General features: G+C 50.2%; 1 protein-coding gene across 7 annotated transcripts in view; it reads right to left on the reverse strand.

Annotated features, from left to right (window-relative positions):
• Positions 1-10,404, reverse strand: part of RALGPS1 (Ral GEF with PH domain and SH3 binding motif 1) — a 288,495-nt gene extending 278,091 nt beyond the window's left edge. For all 7 annotated transcript variants that reach the window (XM_060101203.1, XM_060101200.1, XM_060101207.1 and 4 more), the window contains exons 1-2: positions 10,244-10,404; positions 485-677 (exon numbers count right to left, since the gene is read on the reverse strand). The gene's annotated coding sequence lies outside the window, so the exon portion shown is untranslated. The remainder of the gene's footprint in view (positions 1-484; positions 678-10,243) is intronic.
• Positions 10,405-11,774: the final 1,370 nt, after the last annotated feature.

An 11,774-nucleotide genomic window follows, 5' to 3' on the forward strand; every position in this document is an offset into this window, starting at 1 on the left:
GAAGCAAAGGAAGCAACCAATCTTTAAAGCAATAAAAACAAGGCCAACTGCTATCTGGGAAACCATGGCAGGTAATGTTTCAGTAACAGATGCTTTTGGCGATAGATGGGAGTTCTGAAAAAGAAGAGTCAGCAACGACAGACTCTGTCGGGCGTTTCCAGCACAGGTCAAGAAAGCAATGCCCTGACCACTGGGCCGTGAGTGCTGCAGAGTCCCCTCACGCTCAGGGCTCTGACCACCCCGGCTGTGTGACTTCGCGAATTCACCACACCCTTGCCCCAACTGGGATCACGACACATGCAGCCGCCACCTCTTCACCTTGCTAACTCCAACTCCTCTTTCCTCTGGGAAGCTGTCTCTGACCACCCATCTGGTTTATGGCCTCTGAACACCTTGTACTCTTCTTTTACAGCCATTGTCAGTGCTGTAATTAATCTTTCGTACACTTATTTGTTACGGTTTTTGTACTTATTTTTATACTTACTTGACTTCACTACTAGACTGCGGGCCAAAAGACAGCAAGGACCAGACTTGTCTCTTTCCTCTACTGCAGCCCCACACTCGGCACAGTGCTAGCACTCAGCAGGCCCTGAACAAGGACTGGATGGATGCGAGGGTGGGTGGGTAGATGGATGGATGGACGGCGGATGGACAGATGGACTGGCAGGCAGGCAGGTCTGGAAGACAGGGAAGAACAAGGAATAAGGCTGCCTTTCGTGACTGGTACAAGAGTTTAATAACATCGAGCTCTCTTTACTCTGACGCAACCCTCACAAAGCAACCTCAGATCTTAAAACTGGGACTTTCAGGGCTTCCCTGGTGACGCAGTGGTTGAGAGTCCACCTGCCGATGCAGGGGACACAGGTTCGTGCCCCGGTCTGGGAAGATCCCACATGCCGCGGAGCGGCTGGGCCCGTGAGCCATGGCCGCTGAGCCTGCGCGTCCGGAGCTTCCGCGACGGGAGAGGCCACAGCAGTGAGAGGCCCGCGTACAGCAAAAAAAAAAAAAAAAAAAAAAATGGGGCTTTCCCACTAACGAAAGGATGCACACACACTGGGGATACTCCTATTTACTTGGAAAGCAGGTGTCAGAGCAAAGTGACACACTTGGCATTCTGGCTTCATACCCAGTGATCCTCCTATAATACCAGGCTGCTCTCTCTGTTCCACAAGTATACTGGCTATATTGATAAAAGTAGGTTCCAATAACCTCTCAGCCCCCTAACATCATGATGAAACCCCCTAAGATCAACACGTGTATTGCTAGCAGACCACAAGAGGCACTGCCTTTTCTCAGCCAGCCACCATCACCGAATACCGGTGCTGGGCACCAAGTCAGGTGTTAGCTCCTCTTCCCCAGTCACACTGTAGATTCAACAGGGGACCCGGAAGCTGAGGTTTTCATCAGAGAGAAATGCTTCTTCATGGACATGGTCTATGAGCAACATTACATGACCTGCAGGCAGCTACTGAGAAACTGCAACATACAAATGGATGGGTTTTACAGGTGGAGAATCAGTACGCCTGAGTATGAAACCCTGGCAAAGTCCCCATCCTCATGTGGAGAGTAGGAAGCGTGGACTCAATGATCTCTAACCTTCAGATCAGACTGACACTACAACTGGTGAGCACAACGGCCACAGCAATGCTCACTGCAGAAGAGCCCCGTGGCAGGTATACCCAGAGATAAATTAGAGAAATAGGCTAACTGAAGCAACCAGCATCTTTTGAAAACAGCAAAGTAATGCTACATATCAATCAGCAAGTAACTTCTAATTTTATCAAAAAGCTTCCCAGAAAGAACAAATTCTAATCTTAGTTATCAACTAATCAGCACATGCATCAATCCCGTACCTTCGCTATTTATAAGAAAGATCAGGGTTTCCTGGTCCCTAGAATGAAAGCAGACCTTAAACCCATCACCCCAAACCGAACACAACTCTTCAAATTCAATTATTAGGAACATTAAAACAACTAAAACCAAGAGAAACTATTACAAGTACCTTTTGTCCATGAATCCCTGTTTCCCTATCTCACCTGTGATTCTTCCAATGTGTGTCAGAAACCACACCTCAAGGCAGCCCGGGCTGTGAGAAAAGACTCCTGAGGAGCCCTCTGTGTCTCCCATAGCTCCATCTTGGGCAATTCCTTCACCCTCTCTGAGCTTCCATTTTCTCCTCCGCACACCAAAGGCCGCCCCACCTACCCTGCAGAATCATTATGAGGCTAAAGACACAGGTATCAGAGACTTTGTAAAGTGTTGAAATATTTTATAATGAAGGGACCTCAGATCCAACAACCTTCTCATTTTATAGATTCAAATCAGTCACTGGGCACTCATCCTTTATTTCATTTGTCCATTTAACAAGCATTTATGTACTACTTGCTACATGCCAGATGCTACGGCAGGCACTGAGGACAGGACTGTGAGCAAAGCCACAGTCCATGGTGTGACGGGACTGCACACCCTGCACCGGGGAGCTGGACGTGAGGAACAACAGTTACACCAGTTACACCGAAGAGCACGTCGTTACACCTGCGGGCCATGCAAACGATTTGGGTTTTTTCTAAGAGAAACCAGAAGCTACTGAAGGGATTTAAGCAGAGGGAACAACACACTCAGATCGTTCTGGCTGCCGAGCACTAGCCCTGGGCTAGGCCCTGAATACGGTGGGAAGAAGAAATGCAGACTTTGACTCTGCAAAGTCTGGTGGGGGAGTCACAGGAAGCCGAGGCTGCTACACGCCAGAGCAGGGCTTTGTGGGAGCCCCGTGGGAACACTCCTAAATGCCAGTGGCCTGAAAGTGCTGGAGATATGGTACCTAGAAAGAAAAAACAAAACACAGCTACAGGGAGGGCACAAAATAAAAAATATCTTAAAATAGTGAAAGTCACTAATTCCACATAAGAGACTTTATTGCCACAAAAAGAGACACAGCAAATTCTCCTGAATTTATTAACTTGTTTTCCATAAATATTTAATCACTCAGAAATGTATCAAAAACACAGATTCCCCTTGACCTACTTATCAAGCTTATACAAGAATGGGTGAGAATTACTGTATCCAATAAATACGAATTTAATTACATTCATTACTCTTTCTTTTGTCTCTAATAAGATGATTTTCAAAGAAACCTTTGACTGTTGAGGCCAAACATTTACATTTTCTTCTGATTACTCAAGTTAACTGTCTTAACCTTAATATAAAATCTGATAATAAAAATATTTAAATCCTAAAGAGAAAAAGTATAATGTTGCATAAGTTTATATTAAAGTCCCATTTATTTACATGGAATCACAGAACAGTGAAATAGAAAGTACTTGGGAAACCAGCCTTCAGTTCCTGGACAGGTCTGAGACAAGGCCCACGCTTGGGGTGACTCCACCCTCCCCCTCATCAGCACCTACTGCTTTTGTGGGCGTCAAGGCTTGCGTGCACAGTCCCAGTGCAGGCTGAGTACTGCCTGCCACCCTGGGTGCTCCCACCAGCCCTCACCACCAAGTACCTCTAAGCTTTAACACATTCCTTGTGCAATAACTCACATAACTTCCACAGGCAATAAGTTAACATCCCCTGCAAAAAAACAAGCATCCTGACAGCCCTCTAACAATGGGTTAAGAGAAGATTATTCTAGCTCACGCTGACTGGATGCTCATGAAGTGCAAGCACTATGCTAAGCCCTGTTCCTCGTCATCTCCTTGAAGTCCTGTAAGAACCAGACGGAGGTAAGTACCATCACACTTCCTGTATTGATGAGGAAAAGAGGAGTGGTCACCTGCCCAAAGTCAAAGGGTTTGTGAGTAGGGTCAGGACACAAACCCACATAGGCCTGACTCCAGAGTCTGCTGTAAGTGCTCCCCTGTCTGCCTCTTTGACGCTCAGGAGATAAATCTCCTTTGAAGAACACAATGGATTTGAAAGCTCTGCAGAAAAACCAGGGAAGAATGTGCCTCTCCACGTCTTCATGGTCTCTGCTCTCCTCAGTAAGTGCAGGTGAGACAAGCCTGACTCATGCCTCCCTTTGGGGAAAAGCCGTGGAACTGCTCAGTGCAGGGGGTCAAAGAGAAGGTGCTCGCGATGGAGCTGGGCTAGAACCACCTGTGAGAAGAGCTCATGCAAAAACGGGGGAGGAAACACCTGTGGGCCTGTAAGGAAAGTCCCAAGAACTCCTTGAGCACTCTGTGACTTCAGAGCTGGTTTCTCAGATACTTTGGCCATCACCTTCACCACCAACTGGCACCGTCTACACTAGAACCTGGAGAAAACAGCCAAACAGGTGCTTCCTGGTGCTGCCCCAGCACCAAGGATAAATAAAAGACAGTGAGCACTCTGTAAGCATCAGCTTCCCGTCAGGCACCACGCTAAGCAGCCCACGGCGTTATTCCACGGAATCTTCAATGACAGCCCCCAGTAAGGGAACCCTGCCATCCCCATTTTACAAATCAGTTAACTGAGACTAAGAGTGGGGAAGACACTGGCCCGAGGTCACAGAGGTTGTGTGTGGAGGAGCCAGAATTGGAACCCAGATCTGGCTCCAGAGTGTGAATCTGCTTGGCCACTTCACTCGGGGTCCTCTGTCACCGCCAATCCCCTCCTGGTCACATTCTGTTTGCACGTGACTCCTCCACCAACCATCCGCTCCCCAAGGGCAGGATGGAGCTCCTTCATCTCCATGTGCCCAGCACTCAGCAGGGGGCTTGGCCCAAAGCAGGAGCGCAGCAAGGCTGGTGGATGGATGCCCACAGGAAGGAAGTGGCCCCACGATGGCCCTCACAGAAGCCAACCCAACCAACTCTCCCCATCCCTGATCAGAATCTAAAGACCATCTACTCAGCTCCCTGAGGCCTGCTCCTCCACAAGTCCACCTCAAGGGAAGGGTCAGCAGCCACACTTCTGGGGAAGGGGGAGGTGGGCTTCAGCAAGTATGAGCAGTTCATTTTCCGACTTGTCCTTCTTTCTGTTTCCCCATCTTGTCCTGGAGCATCTGGAGCAAATAATTCTTCCCTCTACCACCCCTAAGACTTTGTAGGACAAGTATCGCCACTCAGACCCAAAGCCTACCACTAGTATATGGCACATGTGTGTCTCAGTCAGCACTCAAATACTTGGGGAATGAAGCACTAGAGTCCAGAGTCTGGGATTCACCAGAGACCTATCAATAAGAGTCTGCCAACGTTCGGTAGCATGACCTGTCTGAGCAGAGGTCCATCACAATGTCCACCAAGAGCCCACCCTGGAGACTCAGAAGCAAAGAAAGCAGGAAACTTTCCCTGTGCAGGGAGGAGACACAGGCATAGAATAATGCATGCAATAGTGAGGCGCATGATCTGGTCAAGGTGTACACACAATGAAAGCCAAGGGAGCACAGACAGGAGTGGTCACTTGTAGAGGAACTGAGTAGATTTCACAGAGAAGGGAAAAGTTGAACTGAGAAGCCATTCCCAAACCACCAAGGGAAAGTCATTGTTTCCTGCCTCCCTGAGCCCCATACTGCTCACCTCCCCACCGCTGAGCCCTGTTCTGTCATCAGTGACTTGTGTGCTTGTCTCTCTGCATAGTATGTGAGCACCCTGAGGGCAAGGACTTTGGGCATTCTCCATGGCTCACCCTCAGCTGTCCAGTAAATATCTGCTAACAAAGAATAAGAGTTTAGTTTAGATTATTAATAACACAGCAGCTACCTCTTCTTGAGCACCTACCATGACCTATTACTGCAAGTACTTTGCATACCTGATCTCATTTCTTCTACACAAAAACCCCAAAAGGCAGATCCTATTATCACCATCTGTTTTACAGATAAGGAAACTGAAACGCAGAAAGATTAGGTAAATTGCCCCAAGTCATACAGCCAGTAAGTGACAGAGCCGGACTTTGAATCATGGGCTGAATGAAAAATCAGTTTTCAATTACTAGTGAACAAATCCCTTTTCCTTTCTCTTTCTGTGTCTGCCTTGCATCCAGATACATGGATTGCCCTTTAGTCTACTGTTCACTGGAACCAAAGCCATTTCTTTCCTAGAGAAAAACAAGGGCTATCTCTTGTTAAGTCTTCTAAACAATGACTGCTAACCATTACTGAGTAAACATCATGGAGGGGTGGGGGAGCGTGGAGACACAAAATTGTGCTTAAGATATCAGTCAAAAACATCTATTAAGGAGGAATTGTATGTACCAATTGGAACATTTTCCAATGTTGGAACAATTTCCAAATAGATCAAGTAAATAAATAAAGGAACAAGGGTACGTATAGGATGCTATTCTTTGTATAAGAGAAAAAATATATAACAAAACAAGAAAATGGTAATAGTGGTTGTCGCTGGGGAGAAGACTGAGAACTGGCAGCTTGAGGCAAGAAAGACACTTTACAATTTGTCCCCCTTGAACTACTTGTCTTTTTTAAAAAAAATCCATGTGTGATTTTTTTTTTTTTTTTTTTTTTTTTTTTTGCGGTATGCGGGCCTCTCACTGCTGTGGCCTCCCCCGTTGCGGAGCACAGGCTCCGGACGCGCAGGCTCCGGACGCGCAGGCTCAGCGGCCATGGCCCACGGGCCCAGCCGCTCTGCGGCATATGGGATCCTCCCAGACCGGGGCACGAACCCATATCCCCTGCATCGGCAGGCGGACTCTCAACCACTTGCGCCACCAGGGAGGCCCCATGTGTGATTTTTTTAATTCTTAAAAAAAATAAGACAAAAACACCATTTAAAGAAACTCCTTATTGCCAGGCCTTTTCCAAATGCTCACATACATATGACTGCAACCATGAAAAAAAACTTGTATGTTTATGAAAAACTGGGTGAGCTTAATTTGTGGTGCAATAGGACTGTGAAACAACTTTTGTCTTTCATGTTGAGGTTCACTAATTTCACTATAAAGTTGTTGCAACATTTTCTTTCTGCAATAAATAAAATGCACTTTGAAGGTGCAGATATGGCATACATATAAGCAGCAGAGATAATCTGCCACACCTTCTTCTGAAAGTCCTTCAACTGTCCCTCCGACAAGTATTTAATGAGCACCTACTATGTGCCAGGCAAAGTGCTCAACAGGTTTTTGTTTTTGTTTTTTAAGATGTTGGGGGTAGGAGTTTTTATTAATTAATTAATTTATTTTTGCTGTGTTGGGTCTTCGTTTCTGTGCGAGGGCTTTCTCTAGTTGTGGCAAGCGGGGGCCACTCTTCACCGCAGTGCGTGGGCCTCTCACTATCGTGGCCTCTCTTGTTGTGGAGCACAGGCTCCAGACGCACAGGCTCAGTAGTCGTGGCTCACGGGCCTAGTTGCTCTGCGGCATGTGGGATCCTTCAAGACCAGGGCTCAAACCCATGTCCCCTGCATTAGCAGGCAGATTCTCAACCACTGCGCCACCAGGGAAGCCCTCAACAGGTATTTTTAAAAGAAGAGCTAGGGCCTCCCTGGTGGCGCAGTGGTTGAGAGTCCGCCTGCCGATGCAGGGGATACGGGTTCGTGCCCCGGTCTGGGAGGATCCCATATGCCGCGGAGCGGCTGGGCCTGTGAGCCATGGCCGCTGGGCCTGCGCATCCAGAGCCTGTGCTCCGCAACGGGAAAGGCCACAACAGTGAGAGGCCCACATACCGCAAAAAGAAAAAAAAAAAAAAAAAAAAGAAGAGCTAAACAACAGGTCACTAGCTTCCTCCCTCCTGCCTTTCGGGAAAACGCGACAATCAGAAGGCCAGAGCTGGGATCACTCTTGATGTTCCCGTATTCTAACACCATCCTCACTCAGCTAAGAAAACTGAGGCCTGGACAGGGGAAGGGCTTTGATCAAGATTACATAAGAAGCGAAGGCCTCAAAATTACTTGTCCTGCTCTCCTCACATGCAACATGCTGTTTTGTTGTGTTGAAAGATGGGCAGTCAGGGAGGGGCAGAAACATACCCTAACACTGACAGCCTACTATATCTGCTTTCACAGATCTTGTCAAATTTATTCTTCATAACAACCTCTCAAAGTGGACATGATTATCCTTGTCTTACAAATAAGGAGACGAAAGCTCTGAGAAGCTAAGAAACTGGTGTATAAGGCTTCAAACACGTATCTCTCCGACTTCCGAGCCAGAGCTCTGACCCTCCATGCTGAAAAGGAAAATCAGGTAGACTGGAGCCATATCACAGAGAGCCCTGGATGCAAGATTTTCCATTAACGAAGTTTCTCTCTCAACCCTGGATGCTGTCACTCCAACACCACCAATCACAAAGCCAGTCCCCTCATTACCCAACACATTTTCTAGCTCTTGTGTGCCACCAAGTTTGGGCTTTCCTTTTAACCCACAGAGCATGATGGTTACCCAGAGCGCAGCAATCTCTGAGAGACATGTACATCGTTTCTGCTGGGACAGAATGGGATCATTCACACATGCTGCTTTTAGAGCCTCTGGGTGCCTGCCACACAAGCACGGGCCCCAGTAAGGACCCATCCCTTAGATGCCATCCCCATGATGCCACTGGGTCACCGCCACACCAGGTGGTAGTGAGAGAGGCCAGCACCATGGAGGTTGGTCCCCCAAAGTCCCACAGCATCTGAAGTGAAGAAAAATGCAGGCCAGTACAGGAGAAGCCTCCTCCTGCTTTCTCTTCTGTGCCTGCAACACAGGCAGCAGGAATTGGTCACACTGCTAGTGAGCAGAGGCACTGTGCAATGAAAGGTCACACGTATGGGTATGGGACACCCTTCCAAACAGGAGGGAGCCCCATCACCTCGCTTTCTTCTCTCTGCCGGGTAGAAACCTAACAAAGTTCTGGCATTCCCCTATTGTGGGTGTCTTCCTTCTGGCGTGTGGTAAAATCAGGGTCATACTTGGGTGGGGAGGGGAAATTCCATAAGGCTCAAGTCTAAGCCTCATGCTCCAGTTCAGAGTCCTCACTGGGGCTGGGGTCTAAAGGTCAGCAAACAATGAAATGTTCCTGTGCTTTCCATCTGCCACAGCTCCCTCAGAGGCCTCACGGGGAGCAGCAGTCACCATCTCACCACAAACCTCACCCCAACCTCAAGCAAGAAATGGTCTACCGATTAGAAATCCCCTCCTCTTTCGACCCTCAGTCTCCAAACACAATCTGCCCATCGGCACAGAGGCAGGAGACTCACAACTTTACCCGACGATGTGCCCAGTAGGCGCTGTTCCATCCCATCCTCACAAGGCCCCTGAGAGGCACACAAGGCAAGAACCAGGATGATCACTTTGCAAAGGAAGAAACAAAGCTCAGAGAGGTGAGAGACTCTCCAGGTAACACAGAGGTAAAAGCTTCTGAACCCTCACTCCTGTTCTGCCCGCTCACCAGGCTGCCATTTCAGTCTTTTGGAGACGACCACTGTTAAGATTTGCAGCAACATCTGGTACCAGGAAACAGCAAGCCAGAACCCTTCAAGCTTCACACTAACTACTCTGCCAGCACACACATTTCTCAACAGCTGATGGAATGAAAGCCAACCGCCCCACCAATCTAGGAGACAGGAAAAGCCCCCGAGACTGAAAAACGGGGCGCCCCACTTAAGGGCACGGCGTGGCATGGGGGAAGCCGCCGGCCTAGTAACCAGGGCAGCTAAGACCCAAGTCCGACTCAGGAGACGCACAGGCAGGCCTAGCCGGCCCTTCCGGCCCAGCCGCAACCTCGAAGCCTCCAGAATCCTCAGAGAGCCCAAAGCTCCTGCTTCCGCTCAAACTCCCTGGACAGCGGGGAGGGCGGCTTTCCCTTTTCCCGCGACCACTCACCCTTTGCCCGCTTCTTACCTGGGGCCCCGCTTCCGGACCTGCAACCACTCGGGGCCCCGCCCCCCACCGCTGCAGGTCTCCCGAGCCCCGCCCCCTGCACCTGTGGTTTCCTCAGGTCCGGTCTCTCCGCCCGCTTTTGGCCTCACCTCGCAGCCCCCTCCCCCGGTAAACCTGTGGTCCCACCCGGCCCCGCCCCCAGCACCTGCAGCCCCCTCGGCCCCTCCCAGCTGCCTCCTCCAGCCCCGCCCCCCGCACCGGCGGCCTTTCCCCACCTCCACCCCCACACCCGCTGTACTCCATACCAAAACCCCCATCCCCTCCACACACCTAAAGCCGCCGGCCCGGTCCCCGTGCCCGAGACCGCCGGACACAATCCCCACACACACCCCTGCCCCGCCCCCTGCCCCGAGGCCCCTCCCCGGCCCAGCGGCCCCTCAGGGTCCCGCCCCACACACCTGCAGCTCCCTCCGGCCCAGCCCTCAGGGCCCCGCCCCGCCCCGCCAGCCGCTCCTCTCACCGCTCGCTCTCGCCGCCGCCGCAGTCCCGGCCGGTCACCTTGACGCGGGCCGCAGTGGCTGCCGCCGCCTCCTCATGGCCCTCGGAGCGGCCCAGGCGGCAGCGGCGCCTTCGCTCGGAGGCCAGGGCCGGGCCAAGCCGGGCCAGGGCCGGGCGCAGCTGGAACGCGGGCCGACGAAGGAGCGGAGCCGGCGCCCAGCCGCAGTAGGAACCGTCCTCTCCTGGGTCTGAGCGGCGGGCCGCTCAGCCAATCGGCACGCGGCGCCAGACCAGTCTCCCCAACCAGCTCGTCGCAGAGGCGGAGACACGCAAATCGACCGGCTGGGCGCGCCAGTGCGCAGCCGCTGCAGCCTAGGTCCTCCCTGGCCTCGGCCTCCGCTGCAACCCTCGGACGTGGTCTCCGCCTGAAAGGATGCTCAGCTGCCCGCACACCCTCCTCAGCGCCCCGCCACGCCCATCCCCTTCCTAGAAATAGCAGCGCATCTTATTCCCCATACATCCTTCCAGGCCTCATACAATTTACACTTGAAACCTCTACCTAGGATTTATTGTTTTCAACAAAAAATGGTTTTGTGAGAAACATCACCTTAATGCCCATTCTTTACAACTCGGAGGTAGGCACAGAACACAGAACGTCAGAGCCAGAAGAAACCTTCGAGAGCCTCGGGTCCAGCCCATTTATTTTACAGCTGGGCAAAATTAAGCCCCTCGAGGTGAAGGGACTTGCCCAAGACCACACAAGTGCAAAGCTGAGAAATGAGGTTGTCTGTTGTCTCTCTGCTCTCAGATTCTTTACTCTGCCACGCACGATGAGGTGAGCAGAAGGGTTAAGTCATTTGATTAAAGTCGCAGAGGTAAGTTGTAAAGACAGTTGAAGCCAGTTCTGTGAAGCCCTGTAAGTCAGAACCACAGAAAATCTCTGCTTGGCCTCCCACAGAAAGGAGGCCCTATGTCCTGCGTTACTCTGAATGATTCTTGGACACACAGACAAGCAGAACGTCATTTTGACAATTTTCAAGTTCATTTTGCAGTAACATCAGTGTATGGAAAGATTTGGTTACTGTCTTCCCAAAGCTTATGGAAGAAAAAGAGAGAAACAGAAAGAAAAGAAATAGAGTCAGTGGAAATTAAACCATTTCTGAGTCTTCAGGAGTCTCTGAGGGAAATTTCTGCCATGTTGCATTAAGAAAGAATAATCATCAAAGAAGATACTTAGCTATTTTACTTAAAGAGAACAAGAGACAATGTAATGCAATGGTTCATTCTGCTCAGAGCCTTTGGATTCAGAAATGCACAGGGTGGGTGTTGAGTGCAAACTCTGGGGACTTTTGACTGCCTGAATCCAAACTCTGCTTCTGCCACCAGCAAGCTGTAAGTAAGCAAGTTATTTAACATCTCTGTGCCTCAGTTTCTTTATTGAAAAATAAATATACTGAAAATAGCACCCTCTTCAGAAAGGCTGCTGGGAGCGTTCAATGAGGTGACACATGGAAGAAGGCCTGGTACCTAACAGGAGCCGATGCAGGGGACAC

Source organism: Mesoplodon densirostris, chromosome 6 (genome assembly GCF_025265405.1).
Source record: "Mesoplodon densirostris isolate mMesDen1 chromosome 6, mMesDen1 primary haplotype, whole genome shotgun sequence".
Classification (NCBI taxonomy): Eukaryota; Metazoa; Chordata; class Mammalia; order Artiodactyla; family Ziphiidae; genus Mesoplodon; species Mesoplodon densirostris.